Here is a 17,358-nt window from a genome sequence, read left to right on the forward strand (position 1 = left end):
GCCTCAGCCTCCCAAGTAACTGGGATTACAGGTGTGCCTGGCTAATTTTTGTATTTTTAGTAGAGACGGGGTTTCACCATGTTGGCCAGGCTGGTCTCAAACTCCTGGCCTCAAGTGACCCGCCCGTCTCAGCCTCTAAAAGTTCCGGGATTACAGGCGTGAGCCACCGCACCCGGCCTCTTAGTGCTTTTGAATGAAATAAAAACCCATAATAATTGGAAGACGTCTTCTTCTATGTAAAAATTAGAACTAGGCTGGGCGCGGTGACTCATGCCTGTAATCCCAACACTTTGGGAGGCTGAGGTGGGTGGATCATCAGGTGTTTGAGGCCAGCCTGGTCAACATGGCAAAACCCCATCTCTACAAAAAATACAAAAACTAGCTGGGCATGGTGGCGTGTGCCTGTATTCCCAGCTACTCAGGAGATTGAGGCAGGAGAATCACTTGAACCTGGGAGGTGGAGGTTGCAGCGAGCCAAGATGGCACCAATGCACTCCAACCTGGACAACAAGAGTGAAACTCCATCTCAGAAGAAAAAAAAAAAAAAAGAAAAGAAAAAAAATTAGAACTAAACATGTAATCTTATTTGTCCAACCTAGACTGGTAGACTCGGAGGGAGTATTCCACTGTTCAGAAACTGAAAACTTGATTTGAGGTCAACAGAAAAGAAGTTGAGATCAAGTATCATGTTTTGTCCTGCAGCCAAATATGTAGACTTTGTTGTTAAGTCTGGCTTGACCCTGGACCTTTGATTGATGTTAACTGTGACCCACCCTTTCTTGCCTCCTTTCAGTTTCCAGATTCTCTCTGCGTGGGTCAAAAGTGGTTGTTTGCCAAAAGTTTAATTGTGTGCATTGTGTGTTTGTGCATGCCAATATGTATGCAACCCATACAACGCCTGTAACACCAATTTAGCTTCATATTTTAACAGACCATGATTCCAGCATCATGTCAAAGTCTCACAGGTTAAAAGTTCTGTGTCCACGTTAGAAGGTACTGTGGATCGCTGTGTAGCCCATGCCAAATGGCACATGAGCTGTCTTTTTCCTCTGGGTCCTGGTATTGTAAACAAAGAAACAGTGTGCCATTATGGGCCCTTGATTCTGTGTAGTCATTGATCATTACCCATCTTTGACTTTTTTTTTTTTTTTTTTTTTTTTGAGGCAGTCTTGCTCTGTTGCCCAGGCTGGAATGCAATGGTGCGATCTCGGCTCACTGCAACCTCTGCCTCCCGGGTTCAAGTGATTCTCCTCCCTCAGCCTCCCGAGTAGCTGGGATTACAGGCACCTGCCACCATGCCTGGCTAATTTTTGTATTTTTAGTAGAGAAAAGGTTTCATCATGTTGGCCAGGCTGGTCTTGAATTCCTGACCTCGTGATCCACCTGCCTCCGCCTCCCAAAGTGCTGGGATTACAGGCGTGAACCACTGCACTTGGCCTCATCCTTGACTTTTAACACGTACAGAGCAACCAATAACGAGTCCTTCCTCAAAGCAAAGTCAGTGAAAATGAATAATAAATGTCTAAGACTTTGTGGTTAAACGTAACTCCACACTGAGGTGGGTCCTGTCTCTGTTTATTTAAATTTTCTTCCACTGGGGGCTCTAATTTGGAGCTTCCTTGCAGAGGATTGTGTGCTGCATCCTCAAATCCATGGTACCAGGTTTTTTCCACAAGTGAAAAGAAGATAACAGATGGGAAAGAGCTGTCCAGAATTGGTGTGGGTGCTGGCACCAGGCCTGACCATGGAGAGGACTCCCCCATATATAACCTAGGCCATCTATTTTCTACAGGCTTGCTACTTAAAATGGGGTCTGGAAACCAAGGTACCATGAGGATCAGCATCAACTGAGAGCAGCTTGTTAAGATGTAAAATCTCAGCCTCTCTCCTGCCCCGCAGCATTGGAAACTGCAGCAGGCAGAATTCCAAGGCAACTCTTACTCACATCAGAGTTTGAGAAGCAACTGCTCTAGAATACACTAGGGAGCCATGTGAGATCTCGGGGTCAAGTGTAGAGTGACTTGAGGTTTCCCCTTGGTTGAGAGCTCCTCAAATAAGACAGGTTAGCTAATTTCAGAACAATTTTTTAGATTTAGAAAATTGGGGTCAGGCGCAGTGGCTCACGCCTGTAATCCTAGCACTTTGGGAGGCCAAAGCAGGCGCATCACCTGAGGTCAGGATTTCAAGACCAGCCTGGACAAAATGGTGAAACCTCTTCTCTACTAAAAATGCAAAAATTAACCAGGAGTAGTGGTGTGCACCTCTAGTCCTAGCTACCTGGGAGGCTGAGGCACAAGAATTGCTTGAACCTGGGAGGAGGAGGCTGCAGTAAGCTGAGATTGTGCCACTGCACTTCATCCTGGGTGACAGAGTGAGACTCTGTCTCAAAAAAAAAAAAAAAGAAAGAAAAGAAAAAAATGAAAATTGGGTTCATTTTGGGTTTTGTTGCACAAATATATATATTTAAGCAGCTGTTAGGTGCAAGGCATTATGGCCTGAGGGGAGGTTGTTTGGATATTCATAATGGAATGAGATTCCTAGAATATAGAACAAAGCTGCAATGTTTAAACCATTTTTCTAAACTTTTGTGTAATTCAGCATGGAGGTCATTGAATCTCCTTTCTCATCTGTGCCTATTATAAGTCCAGTTAGAATGAGGGTAGACGTGGAGGGTGAACTGAATGTAGCAAAGTAGACAGATGCAATGGTGACTACAAATCACACTTTCAGATTTGAAATGTGGGGTTGACAGCAGTTGAAAAATAAGGATTAGGTCTATAATAAACTGTCTTTATTAATGAGCTATAGTTTGAGTAATTAACACAAATTCAGAATAAGTAGCATATTTAATGAGTTTATGTTTTTAACAAGTACGTTAGGTTAGTTAGAAAGGCCTCATGCACACTTCCTGGGAAGCTAGAATAGCTGACCATATTCAGCTAATGTGGAGGGAGGTTCCCCCAGGAACAACAGGAACAATGACATGGGAAAGGCTGGATGTCCTTCCGGGCTGATGCTTTACACCTTTCTTCTTGAGTTGATTATTTTTTTTCTATGTAGAAGATTTCTTGGACTTGGCTTTCAGAAATTCAGAAAACCTAAATTTAAAGTTCAACTTTATCAAGGGAGCCTGGATGAATGGTTACGTTAACCTCTATGTGGTCTTTGAACAATACATAGAAAATATCAAGGGATAGTTGTAAAAATGAGGATAAAAACATCTAAAGTGCTAAGTAGAAAGTAACTGAGTAGAACGGAAGCCTGCAGAGTAGAAAAGTTAGATTGAGGGTTGAGTGTGGTGGTTTATGCCTGTAATCCCAGAAATTTGGGAGGCCAAGGTGGGAGGATTGCTTGAGCCCAGGAGTTCAAGACCAGCCCGGGCAATTAGCAAGACCCTGTCTCTATAAAAAATTAAAAATTAGCTGGGTGTGGTGGCGTGCGCCTGTAGTCCCAGCAAATTGGGAGGCTGAAGAGAGAGGATAGCTTGAGCCCAGGAAGCTGAGGCTGCAGTGAGCCACATCACTCCAGCCAAGGTGACAGATGGAGATGCTGCCTCAAAAAATGAAGTTAGATTGTATTTGCATGAAGGGCATGTAGTTAGCCTACAGGTATGATGCTAGTGCTTATTTAATTTTCTGAAATCTTTTAGAAGAAGGTTGCTGGTGCCACATGGAGTACCTGTGTTCTTTTGACTGTGGAGTTTGTGCAGGAAGAGGTTTGGAGATCCAGGAGCCTAAAGTCAGATGACAGGTGCCTTGGCCTCTGTGGCATGTCTCTTTGGACTCTGTGAAAGTTATTTCATTGCTGTGGCTTTCTAGAATAATATGAAGATAATTGTAAGGTGCCACATGCACTGCTTGGACTCTTACAGTTCTGACAGTTATTCCTGACAAATTTCAAAACCAGAGTCTGTTTCTACTTATAGGATATTTCAGAGATATCCCCTAAGAAATTAATGACAATGGAGAAGCCTCTTGTTTGCAATAATTTATTGCAGAATGGAAATAAATACAGAGTGATGAGTGAACCAGAAGCTATAATTACCCTAGAAATACACAATTTTTTTTTTTTTTTTGAGACAGAGTCTTGCTCTGTGGCCTAGGGTGGAGTGCAGTGGCAGATCTTGGCTCACTGCAACCTCCGCCTCCTGGGTTCAAGTGATTCTCCTGCCTCAGCCTCCTGAGTAGCTGGGATTACAGGCATGCACCACCATGCCTGGCTTATTTTTGTATGTTTAGTAGAAATGGGGTTTCACCGTGTTGGCCAGGCTGGTCTCGAACTCCTGACCTCAAGTGATCTGCCAGCTTCGGCCTCCCAAAATGCTGGGATTACAGGTGTAAGTCACCACGCCTGGCCCAGAAACACATATTCTAAAAACCAACTTGAATTAGCGGCAGAGATATATATCCCTTAGATATGGTATTTTTCCTTCCTTCCTTCCTTCCTTCCTTCCTTCCTTCCTTCCTTCCTTCCTTCCTCCCTCTCTCTTTCTCTCTCTCTCTTTCTCTCTCTTTCTCTCTTTCTCTCTTTCTTTCTTTCTCTCTTTTCTCTCTCTCTCTCTCTCCTTTTTTTTTTGACAGAGTCATGCTACGATGCCCAGGCTGGAGTACAATGCCATGATCTTGGCTCACTGCAACCTCCGCCTCCTGGGTTCAAGCGATTCTTCTGTCTCAGCCTCCCAAATAGCTGGGACTACAAGTGTGCGCCACCATGCCTGGCTAATTTTTGTATTTTTAGTAGAGACAGGGTCTTACCATATTGGCCAGGCTGGTCTCGAACTCCTGACCTCAAGTGATCTGCCTGCCTTGGCTTCCCAAAGTGTTGGGATTACAGGAGTGAGCCACCATGTCGGGTCAGATATGGTATTTTCAATGTTTCAAAATAGTGTATTGTGTTCTCACATTTTATAACCCTATTTCTGAGAAAACCATTGTTTGCTAACCTTGTAGTTTATTCCAAAGAAGCAGTTTTGGAGGATTTTGCAGAAGTGGCATCATGGGAGGGCATTTTCTGAACTCTTATCGGCCCTGGTGATTGTCAGAGACTCAGATGATCCTTTCAAAGTTTCTAGGACTAGGAATGGAATGAGAGAGGAGTCAGGTTAAGGCAATCAAGTGGTGATGGCAATGCCCAGTGCAGTTAAGTGCTTTGTTCCTGTATTTCCACCAGACTTGCTGTCAAACCTGGAGAGGAGCTGAGGAGGTGGGAGGCAAGGGCCAGTGCATGTAGTGGGCTTCAAATTCCAGTTCCACACCTTCCTAGAGGAGGACTTGGGCAAATGGAGTAGCTCCTCTGAGGTTCTCTCTCCATAATATAGTGATAAGAGGGTTTTCTGGGGGAAGGTGGTATTCAGTGAGGGGAGACAGCTAAACTGTTAGCTTAGTTGTGTAAATGTTCTCCAATTCCAGGTTGGAGAATGATTCAAGCAAGCAAAAATTATGAAGAGGTTGGAAAGCTCCAATGAAACCATGGTCAGTAGGTGGTAAGCGTGTGTTGCAGTTTGATAACATGAAAGACTGAAACAGAGAGAGCTGAAAAATAAGTCTTTAGAAAAACAGAGTTTAGGGACTGGAAGCCTCAATGAGGTAGAAAACCAAGGTGGAGTAAGGAGGGACTGGAAGCAAAAGAAAAGCACGTGTGTGACTTGAAAGTGAGATTTCCAAGGTCATGGTTTCAGTTACCGCCCAAGCAATCACTGACCTTTCTAAATTGTCATTATATCATATATTGATATTGTATTTTATTAATTAATACACTTTTTTTTTTTCAAGACAGAGCCTTGCTGTGTCACCTAGGTTGAAGTGCAATACTGTGATCATGGCTTACTACAGCTTCAACTTCCCAAACGATCCTTCTAACCTCAGCCTCCTGTGTAGCTGGGACCACAGGCATGTGCCACCTTGCCTGTCTAATTTAAAAAAATGTATTTTTTTAGACATGGAGTCTCACTATTTTGCCCAGGCTGGTCTCGAACTCCTGGGCTCCAGGAATTTACTCGTTTTGACCTTCTAAATCCCCTCAGATTATAGGTATGAGCCACTGTGCCCAGTCTAAGCAAAATTTTAAAAATCTCCTTTTCTAAAGAAAATTGAATTTGTTGATAGTAAAGTTTTAAAATTAGGAAGTTATATTGAAATGTATCTGGTGCAACCAGTGGATTTTAATTTATCCACTGGTTGCATTTGATCAAAATGGATTCTGAGGAAATCGTACGGATAGAAAACAAAGAATATTAAGTTTTATCTTCAGTAAAACTCTAGTTTTCAGGGTGGGGTGGGTGGAGCTGAGGGTAGAGAAGGGCGAGAAAGCAAATATAATAATTGTCTCATCTCTATCACGTTTGGAGATTTGATGGAGTGAAACAGAGCCCAGTTGCTGGAGCAGAGGCGCCTGCTCGAGTCCCACGGACACCCGCAGCCCAATCCCCGGAGGCCAGTGGGGCTCACGGTGAGTGTGGGGCTGCTTCAAACAGTGGGCGTGCTCAGCTGGGAGTGGGTTTGGTTTGGCTTCGCTTGGTTTGGTTCAAAGGGGCAGAAGTCTGCATCTCAGCTGTCTTAATGTGAATGTGGGGTCTTGTGACAGCGTCTCTTCTGTATCCTGGGGGTGGATCTGCACCCTGCCTGATGGCCCGACTGCTTTGCCAGACCCTGCCTGCTTGGTCTTTACCGGCTTGCTCCCGCTGTGTATGATTACAGCGTTGGCATGGGACCGCCTTTCCCCTGTTTAATGTTGGTACTGGGAAGCCATTTTGCAACCACTCCTTTAATATCCTCCTCTCTCCTGGGAGAAGCTGGAGAGAGCTACAGGTCGTGGGGACCTCCTCTGGGAGAAGGAGATGGAGAAAAACACCAGATCCCCTCCATCTTCTGCAGCTGTTTTGAGTTTGATTTCTTATTCTATTTCAAGGAAGTTTTTTAGAATAACAGACACATATATAATAAACACATTTTCAAACCTAAAGAGGTGCAGTAGCAATGGGATGGAAATGAGACCACTGAAATTCACTGGCTCCGTGTCGGGGTTCAGGGCCGTAGTGTCATCATCTACAAATGTCACTGAGGTTTCTCCTGCCATTGATACAAGTTTGGAGTAGATATTATTTCTGCATCATTTACATTTTCAGTTATGATACTTCACCTCTTTGTCAGCATCACACACAATTCAGTGTTGACTATGATATTCTGAAAAGCACACAGGCCGGGCATGGTGGCTCATGTAATCCCAATGCTTTTGGAGGTAGAAGTGGGTGGATCCTTGGTGCCAGGAGCTTGACACCAGCCTGGGTAACAAAGTGAGACCCCCATTTCTTTTTTTCTTTTTTCTTTTCTTTTCTTTCTTTCTTTTTTTTTTTTTTTTGAGATGAAGTCTCTGTTTGTTGCCCAGGCTGGAGTGCAGTGGTGCTATCTCGGCTCACTGCAACCTCTGCCTCCCAGGTTCAAGCCATTCTCCTGCCTCAGCCTCCCGAGTAGCTGGGATTATAGGCTTGCACCACCATGCCTGGCTAATTTTTTTTGTATTTTTAGTAGAGACAGGGTTTCACCGTGTTGGTTAGGCTGATCTCAACTCCTGACCTCGTGATCTGCCTGCCTCAGCCTCCGAAAGTGCTGGGATTATAGGCATGAGCCACCACACCTGGGCGAGACCCCATTTCTATAAAAATATTTAAAAATTAGCCAGGCATGGTGGCATGTGCCTGTGGTCTCAGCTGCTTGGGAGGCTGAGGTGGGAGGATAGCTTGAGCCTGGGAGGTCAAGGCTGTCGTTAGCCATGATGGCTGCAGTGAGCCATGATGGTGCCAGTGCACTCCAACCTGATTGACAGAGTGAGATCCTGTCTCAAAAGAAAAGAAAAGAAAAGAAAAGAAAAGAAAGAAAGAAAGAAAGAAAGAAAGAAAGAAAGAAAGAAAGAAAGAAAGAAAGAAAGAAAAGAAAAAGAAAGAAAGAGAGAAAGAAAGAACACAAATGATTTTAGTAGTTGAACATTAAAGGAGTTTTAACTGACTCTTTCATTTCTTCTCTCTCTTAAAAAACTATATGTTACCTACAAGAAATTCTATTTCTTCTGTCATGTGGAATTTTTATTTTGCTCCATAAATGTAATGACATCGGGATATCATGGATCTGTTTTCTGTACATCTACTTATCACTTAAATAACTTTTGAATAGTTTTTCAACTTGTTTCTATTATATCCATCAGGTTATATGTGGACAGATGATTTGGTAACAACCAATGCTGACACAGAATGAGTGCTATGCACAGGTCATCCATTGATGTCTGTCTCCTATCATGTCTTTGTCTCTCAAAAGAAAACTGTTTTGGCACTCAGTCATGTTTGGAATTCTCAGTTTAAGCATGAGCCTTTCCTATGGATGTGGCTGATTTTTGCTCTAGATGCTATCCCATTCAATTAGCCAGTTTAACACAGGCCAGTTTATTAAAAGCTAAAATTACAGCCCTGTAAAGAGGTCGTTTGGACTCTGTATGTCAGGAATTGGCTTGTTTTTCATGGTATTCATTGCCATGTTCAAATAAATGAACCTGAAAGATGTGACTACTTTTTCATCACTGCGGATGCCACAGTAATAGAGATATTTAACTGGTAGCAACCAGAATAACAGATATTCTTCTATACTGAGTTTCTTGGCTGTTTAAAAAACTGCTTTATAATACCTCTGGTTTATTTGTTTAGAATCTATTTTAATAATATTTTGCATTGTAAGATGCTTCTGGTCTCTGCTCTTTTTTCAGGCCTAAGGCAATAGCTAATTGAGACTATGCATCAGTATTCAGGCATCGTCACTAAAGGGCACTGCGGAAGCACTGCGTGAGATGCAGCACCTGTCAGAAAGGGGGCTGCATTTCAAATGAGGAATATTGTATTGCATCACAATAAAGTTAGTGTCCAGAGGGAACTTCCGCGGTACTGTGTTTTCTAATGTGCTGAGTGATATTGTAGATTTTTTTTTTTTTTTTTTTTTGCTGGAATTTCTATGAATACATTTGAAGTAAAAGTGTTTTTTTAATATTTAATTTTGTGGCTGGGTGCAGTGGTTCACGCCTGTAATCCCAGCACTTTGGGAGGCTGAGGCAGGCGGATCACGAGATCAAGAGATCTAGACCATCCTGGCCAACATGGTGAAACCCCGTCTCTACTAAAAATACAAAAATTAGCTCGGCATGGTGGCGCGCATCTGTAGTCCCAGCTCCTTGGGAGGCTGAGGCAGGAGAATGACTTGAACCCGAGAGGCGCATGTTGCAATGAGCCAAGATTGCTCCACTGCACTCCAGCCTGGCGACGGAGCAAGACTACATCTCAAAAAGAAAAAAATTAATTTTTTTGGTACATAGTAGGTGTATGTATTTATGGGATACATGGGATATTATGATACAGAAATGCAATGTGAAATAAGCACCTCATGGAGAATGGGGTGTCCTTCCCCTCAAGCATTTATCCATCGAGTTACAAACAATCCAATTACACTCTTCAAGTTACTTTAACATGTACCATTATTATTGACTGTGGTTACCTTGTTGTGCTATCAAAATAGTTGGTCTTAGTCGTTCTTTCTTATTATTTACTTGGTACTCAAAATATAGTGTTTATTTTTATACTTCCTTCTCCATATACCTTTGATAGCAGTATAGCAGTGTTTTATTTACAGTACTTACAGGTTGTTTTTTTTTTTAAACAGAGTTTCACTCTTGTTGGCCAGCCTGGAGTGCAATGGTGTGATCTGCAATGGTGTGATCACTGCAACCTCCGCCTCCAGGGTTCAAGTGATTCTGCTGCCTCAGTCTCCCCAGGAGCTGGGATTACAGAGGTGCCCACCACCATGCCCGGCTAATTTTTTGTACTTTTAGTAGAGACGGGGTTTCATTATGTTGGCCAGGCTAGTCTCGAACTCCTGACCTCAAGCAATCTGCCGACCTCGGCCTCCCAAAATGTTGGAATTACAGGTGTGAGCCACCGTGCCCGGCCTCAAACTCATATTGGAAATTTAGAGAGATTGCCAAGACCCTAGAATTTTGCATGTTTTCACAAATTGATTTCATTAGTTCAAATCTCATACCACTTTTTCTAATTGATGGTTCTTACAACTTGACAGGTGACACTTCAATATGATCAGAATTGAACCATTTCAAAAAGCAGCGCAAGTGGCAACTGCTAGAAACCAGACTAACTGAGTTTGATCCCCCTCTTCTGCTCCTTCCCTCTGATGGAATTCTCATTTTCCCTGGCCTCCCGCATTGACATTCATCCAACGCCCATGCTGCTGGATCAGCCTTCCTGGAGCCACATCCAGCTTGGAAAGATGAAGGGTTTCCAACCTTTTTGGAGATGACAATGTGTTATCAAAATCAACAAATTAATAGATTTGCTTCCTTTGTGTATTTTTTGCAATGTTCTGTGAGATATCAAGCCACTTTCCTGGTAGTTTCTTATTCAGTATTTCACTGTACTGCTTTAATAAAAGATGGTCAGGCCTCAACCCTAACAGAGTCACTTTGAGATCTTGTTAATAAGTTGGGTTTATAATCTGATACAGGTTTTGAGATGGCCCTGAGAACTTAGGTTTTTCGTAGGCTCTCTGGTCAACTTTCATGGGGCAGAGGTTTAGAAAGCTGGGAACAATCTGCCAGGCATCGAGAAGCCACTAGATGGCAGGGCCGCCCTCCCTTGGAGCCCATTCTTCAATCTAGAAAGTGGTCAGAGAGGAAACCTGTGGAGTGGGGAAGAGTCCAAGTAGACACGTTAAATGCAAGTTAATAAGTGGATGGTGGGGCCGGGCATGGTGGCTCAGGCGTGTAATCCCAGCACTTTGGGAGGCAGAGGTGGGCGAATCACTGGGGTCAGGAGATTGAGACCATCCTGGTTAATGCGGTGAAAACTCATCTCTACCAAAAATACAAAAATTAGCTGGGTGTGGTGGCGGATGCCTGTAGTCCCAGCTACTCAGGAGGCTGAGGCAGGAGAACGGTGTGAACCCAGGAGGTGGAGCTTACAGTGGGTTGAGATTGCGCCACTGCACTCCAGCCTGGGTGACAGAGCAAGACTCCATCTCAAAAAAAAAAAAAAAAAAAAAAAAAAAAAAAAAAAAAAAAAGTAAATAGTGAAGATGAGCTTAGGCGTTGCATCCTAGTGGGAGAGTGGGAAGGATTCCTGTCACTTCTCACCTCTTTCTAGTTTTACCAGCAGTATTTGAAATGCCTGGAGGGTCCTTAACCGAAACTCTACAGCAGTCAACTGTGCTGTACTATAGCACGACCACTTTAAAAAGGTGAAAGTAGGAAAACTAGCTCAATGAGAGGGCTAATATTTTTATGGGGCCAATGATTTGAGTTGGTAGACATATATGCCCTCCTACATGATATAGGAGATAGAGTGCAAAAACCAAACCAAGTGTTTTTTCCTACCCTCACTCACCACACGCTACTCCTCACTCCTCACATGCCAACTAAGCAAGCAATTTTTCTGCAGATTCTGCAGTGCACACCAGCTGGGTGTCCTCTAATTCAACTCAATTCTGACACTAGCCATCTGGAGATACTGTCAGGTCCCACAAGACTGTCCCCCACTTCAGAGCCAGTTATAAGACTGAACTGCCAGAACTTCTGATCTACCGGCTACACATTGGGGCTCCCAAGACTCTCCCCAGGGGTTCGATTAATTTGTTACAGTGGCTCACAGAGCTCAGGGCAACACTTTACTTACATTTACTGGTTTATTAGTTAGATGTATAATAAAGGATACAGGTGAACAGCCAGATGACAAGATACTCAGGGAGCTATCTGGAATGGTCCCAGCACTGGAGCTCCTGTCCCTGTGGAGTTGGGGTGCACACACTCCCTGCATGTGGATGTATTGGCAAACCTGGAACTTCTCTGAACCCAGTCCTTTTTGGTTTTGTAGAAGCTTTAATTTGTAGGCATGATTGATTTCATTACTGGCCGTTGGTGATCAACTCGATTTTCAGCCCCTCCTCCCTCTCTGCATGGGGTGGAGCTGAAAATCCTAACCTTCTAATCCAGCCTTGGTTTTTACTGTGACCCGCTGCCATCCTGAAGCTATCCAGGGGCCCTCAGCTACCAGTCACCTCATTAACATATAAAGGTTTATATGATAATTACATAGCATATATTATTATGTTATATAATTATAATAATATATAATTACATCTATATTATGTATGCTATCTAATAATATAATTAGCATACAATCCTTTATATGCTAATATGTAATTTTGCTATATAATTAGCATATACACTGCAAACACTCCTTAGATTCTACGGATTTCAGGAGTTTTATGCCAGGAAAAGATAAGGATGACCAAATGTATAATTCACAAAAATCACACCTCCTAAGTGTTTGACACTTCCTAAGAAATTAGCAGGTATTACAAATCAGATACAAAACAGATATAACCATCCCCTGAGGTTTTTTTTTTGAAATGTGCATTTCCTCCTAAAACCAGGAAATGGCATAATGGAGATGAGAATTCAGATCTCTTGCTTTTCTCTTTAGTGGTCACTGAGGTCACTAAGTGTCTCAATGTGCTGCTAACATTCTGATAAAGACAGATGAGTAAGACCAAAGCTGTATTTCTTTTTAAGCCACTTGAATTATTTTTGGTGTCTGAATTTTTCAAAATTCCAACCTAAGTTGTGCTGCCTTCAAAACAGTCTTATTATTGGAATTATCACTGTGAATGAACATTATACTCTAACAGTGTAATATTATATGAAATAATACCGTTTAGTCCTTAAGATTGGTTGGAAAACAGTGATTGGGGGGCATTTAAATCTACTTTAAAAGTGATTAAAGTAACAATTAATGCTACACTTTTTTTAAAATAAGGAGAGTATATTTTCATTGTAAGTATCTATTAATGATTGAAGTGTTCAGAGGAACTCCTGAATTCATCATCTGTGTTTAGATGAAGCAAAGACTAAATTTCCTTAACAGTTACTCAGTTGATCACCCTTGCTGGTGACTTGAGGAAAGAGTGGATAAAAACTGCCACTGCCAGCCGGGCGCGGTGGCTCCCTCCTGTAATCCCAGCACTTTAGGAGGCTGAGGTGGGCGGATCATAAGGTCAGGAGTTCGAGACCAGCCTGGTCAGTATGGTGAAACCCTGTCTCTACTAAAAATACAAAAATTAGCTGGGCATGGTGGCACATGCCTGTAATCCCAGCTACTCGGGAGGTTGAGGCAGGAGAATTGCTTGAACCCGGGAGGCAGAGGTTGCAGTGAGCCGAGACTGTGCTATTGCAAACAAAACAAAACAAAAAAACTGCCACTGCCAATCTGGAGTTGGATGTTATCAAAACTGATGATAGCTGGGAGAGGGCAGAAGATGTTACCATCTGCAAGTTTAGGATGCTGAAGAAGTGTCAAGAAAATGATCAGAGGCTTGCCACAGCCCAGAATTTATGTAAGTGCTGGAAAGACATCATCTCTCTTGAAGTCTAAGATGTGATGGAAGGTGAGCAGAAAATCAACTTAGTTATTTGTTTGGAATCAAGCTGTGTCTTTGGAAATAGTTATAGAACGTGTTGCTTGGTTATCTATAAGCTTGGATTCAGGGAGTTAATGCAACTGCAAAAACAAGCAAGGGGCCGCTGTCCTCTTAGTAAGGATGGTGTGTGCAGCTGAGTCAGAGGAAGGGTTGGAAGCCCAGCCCCAGTGCTGTCCTAGCTTTGGGACTGTAAGCAAAGTCTCAACCTAACTTGAATCCTCTCTGTTCCCATCTATGAAATGGGTGGAAATCCTTCTATGTCCTGGGCTGTGGTGAGAATGAAAGGAGACCATGCATGTCAAGATCCAGGCAGGTGGTCTGGCTCAGTAAGGGAGTGGTCATGTCACCCTGGTACTTAAGACAGGGCTGGTAGCATTGAGCCTTCTGGGCCTTCTGTGGCACTGAAGCAGGGGTCATGGGGGCCACCGGGTGGCGCGAGCAATGTTCAACCGGCAAAAAGGGGAAGGGAGAAAACAGAGCTCAGGGAGGGCTGGAGGAGGTCGTTCCTGGTCTTGATCTGGAAAACCACAGGGTTCTTTGTCTTGGTTTTCAACCACTTCTCTTTCTGCATGTGTGTATGGATGTAGCACATTGTTATCATTGAGCTCAAATCAATTCAAGACTTCGATTATTATATGTTGTTACCACAACAAATATAGTGTTTTTTTCCTAAGAATCCTCAGTAATTCAGAGAGAGGTTTTAACATTCGATTTAGATTTTTTATTCCTGGCCAGGCGCGGTGGCTCATGCCTATAATCCTAGCACTTTGGGAGGCTGAGGCAGGCAGACCATGAGGTCAGGAGATCAAGACCATCCTGGCCAACGTGGTAAAACCCCATCTCTACTAAAAATACAAAAATTAACTGGGCATGGTGGCGTGTGCCTGTAATCCCAGCTACTCAGAAGGCTGCAGCAGGAGAATCACTTGAACCAAGGAGTTGGAGGTTGCAATGAGTCGATATCGCGCCACCACACTCCAAACTGACGATAGAGCCAGGCTCCGTCTCCAAAAAAAAAAAAAGTATGTAAACACCCAAGAAGGTTTATATCAGAAGTCAAAGCATTATGATCTGTCTGCGTACTTTTCAGACATGGTGAGCGAGCATTCTGAACCCCCGGACCCACTTTGCCTGGTGGACCACTGAGGTTTTCTGCTCTCTAGTCTTGGGGGGCTGAAGCCCCAAGAGATTAGAAACAAATGCAATTCTCTCCCACCTAGCAATCTGGGATGCACGCTGAAATGTGAGCTCCTCATCCTCTGGAGAAGTTCAGCTGGCCAAACACTACTTTTCTTGGACTTTCATGGTGGAATCATTTACTTTTCATGGGGAAGAATGCTACTCAGAGATAGCTTTCACGGAACCAAGGGAATAATCTTTTCTTGAAAAAGACTTACCTCAGGAAATAATGGGTCTCATTGGCTCTTGTTAATTGGTGAAATGGTTTTTTTGGTCTGTGTAGATATTGTCAGTACCTCAGCATCATGAGTGTGGTGGGTGATTAATATTCTGGATATATTTTACATTATTTGATCCATAAATTCATAAATCATGGATGATGGGAAGAAAAGGAAATCTGCTTTTTGACACTGCTCTTCTTTGTATTATTTACTTACAAGTCCTGTTTTAAAGCATCCTATTGCTTGGTTGTCATTCCTTTGGCTCTTTGGCAACAGTTGGTTTTGATCCCAGCTCTCTGGCTCCTGGGCCCAGGCTGAGTGAGTGCCAGCCAGGGTAAACTAGTTCACCAGGTGTTCACATAGGTTCAGGACAACCTGCATTGTCCCCACAGCCCTTTCGCCACAGGAATAATTATGGGTTTCTCTCTTCCAAGGATGGGAAGGTGTGTTTTTATTTAAAACCAGGCAGATTCCTATTACTTCCTCATCTGTGGATTTCTCTTGACCAGGGATTTTTCTGCACATGATGGCTCTCGTTTGGTCCTTTTGCTGTATTCCTTTAGGGGAAAAGTTTCCTCGCTGCTTTTTCATGAGAAAGCACGCTTCACTCCGTTCTCTAAAGAGAACACAGCAGTTGCTGAATTTTTAATGTGTTCCCATGAGAATGGTGGTTTCCAGCAATCAACCTAGCCCACTGCCTGTTTTCTGGAAGTCCTTCTTGGGGTGAACCAGCACATGGCTTGCTGAAGAGCTTGATCCCAGGGATTCACTGCTAGAATCGTGTGTTTTTAGGTGACAGGTGTTCTCAGCCTCTCTGCCTACATGCCAGGGTTTGACAGGTCCTGATAATGGCTCTGCAGCCACTGATGCTAACACGGAGGCCCTGGGGTTGAATTCCAGGCTCTGAGTTTTGAGATTTCTCCTGCTTCTTAACTGAGACCTCCATTTCCACCCTGGAGCCCACCGTAGATTTAGACCTAATTTGTTCCAATCCTGATGTAAGTCTTCAGTTAGGAAGTCTAGAGTTAGTCAGCCACCTTTATTCTTTGCAATCCCGTTCTTGCTGTTTGCTCTAACCTCTAGCACAGGTTTCCTTTTCAGAAAGGAAGACACTCTATGCATTCATAGCAGTGTTTTCTTTTTGAGCAAGCCTGGGAATCAACAGGTGGTTCTGTTATAAAAACAACTGCAGAGAGGGGCTTGGAGAATTCAGCAAGTTTTCATTTTTCCTTACCCATGAAAACCTTTTCTGAAAGGAAATCTTACCTGAAAATATTCAAAAGTGGAGCTGCTGTGGTGGGGCCATTGAAGGGAAAGGGATTTCAAGGGCTTACCGAGGCCTCTGACTTGTTCGTGGCAGGGCAGCTTGGAAACCAGATCAGGTCATTATTTGAACGTCTTGAAGCTGTGGTGCAGGAGTGTGTTTCTAAGACATCTGCAACCTAATGGGAAGTAAAACACTTTCCCGTTCATAGGTGTGGTATATTTATTGGCACATTGTTTCTGAAGCACAGGCATATACTCAGACCATAGGTATTTAAATTATGTTAACTAAATCAAAAGGTTTATGAATTCAAATTTTTCTCCATTATGAACATGTATAATTATTTTAAACTAAGTAAGCATATGCATTTTCAGTTTTTAACTCTTTTTTTTCATAATTGTGAATAAGTTTCTTTCAAAGACTAGAGACTTCTCTTTTTAATTTAATTTTTATTTATTTATTTCTTTATTCTGAGGTGAAGTCTTGCTCTGTCACCCAGGTTGGAGTGCAGTGGCACGATTTCAGCTCACTGCAACCTCTGCCTCCCGGGTTCAAGCAATTCTCTGCCTCAGCCTCCTGAGTAGCTGGGACTACAGGTGCACACGACCACACCTGGCTAATTTTTGTATTTTTAGTAGAGACAGTGTTTCACCATGTTGGCCAGGCTGGTCTCAAACTTGTGACCTCAGGTGATCTGCCCACCTCGGCCTCCCAAAGTGCTGGGATTTCAGGCATGAGCCACTGAACCTAGTTGAGACTTCTTTATTTCTATCTAGATTAGGAAAAGACATGAGAATCATGGGGGCTTGTGAAGATTCCCTTTGTCTCTGTATCATTTTTAAGTTCCTGGGGCTGGGAACACAAATACGTGGGTAATACTACATTGCCTAAATCTGAAGTTCTCACAGTTGAGCAAGAGGGAGAAGGGAGATACATAAATAATTGGGATGATAGTTATACGGTTATGGGGAAAGCGTTCATTGACTTACAGTGACTTTAACATGAGCGTAGCTGCTGGCACAGGCTGAGACCCCACCACTTAAGATGTTAATGATGTGAGCTGACATAATCTTATTGTTTATTATTTTTATTTTTTGTAGAGATGGGGATTTTGCCATGTTGCCCAGGCTGATCTTGAACTCTTGGGCTCAAGCAATCCTCTATGTCTCGGCCTTCC

General features: G+C 43.1%; 1 long non-coding RNA gene across 1 annotated transcript in view; it reads left to right on the forward strand.

The window, feature by feature from the left end:
- LOC140713535 (uncharacterized) overlaps positions 1-10,477 on the forward strand; it is a 32,623-nt gene extending 22,146 nt beyond the window's left edge. Inside the window, exons 2-3 of the long non-coding RNA XR_012095650.1 lie at positions 6,347-6,447; positions 10,107-10,477. This is a non-coding gene — a long non-coding RNA (uncharacterized lncRNA). The remainder of the gene's footprint in view (positions 1-6,346; positions 6,448-10,106) is intronic.
- Positions 10,478-17,358: the final 6,881 nt, after the last annotated feature.

The sequence above is a fragment of the Chlorocebus sabaeus genome, chromosome 15 (assembly GCF_047675955.1).
Source record: "Chlorocebus sabaeus isolate Y175 chromosome 15, mChlSab1.0.hap1, whole genome shotgun sequence".
Lineage (NCBI taxonomy): Eukaryota > Metazoa > Chordata > Mammalia > Primates > Cercopithecidae > Chlorocebus > Chlorocebus sabaeus.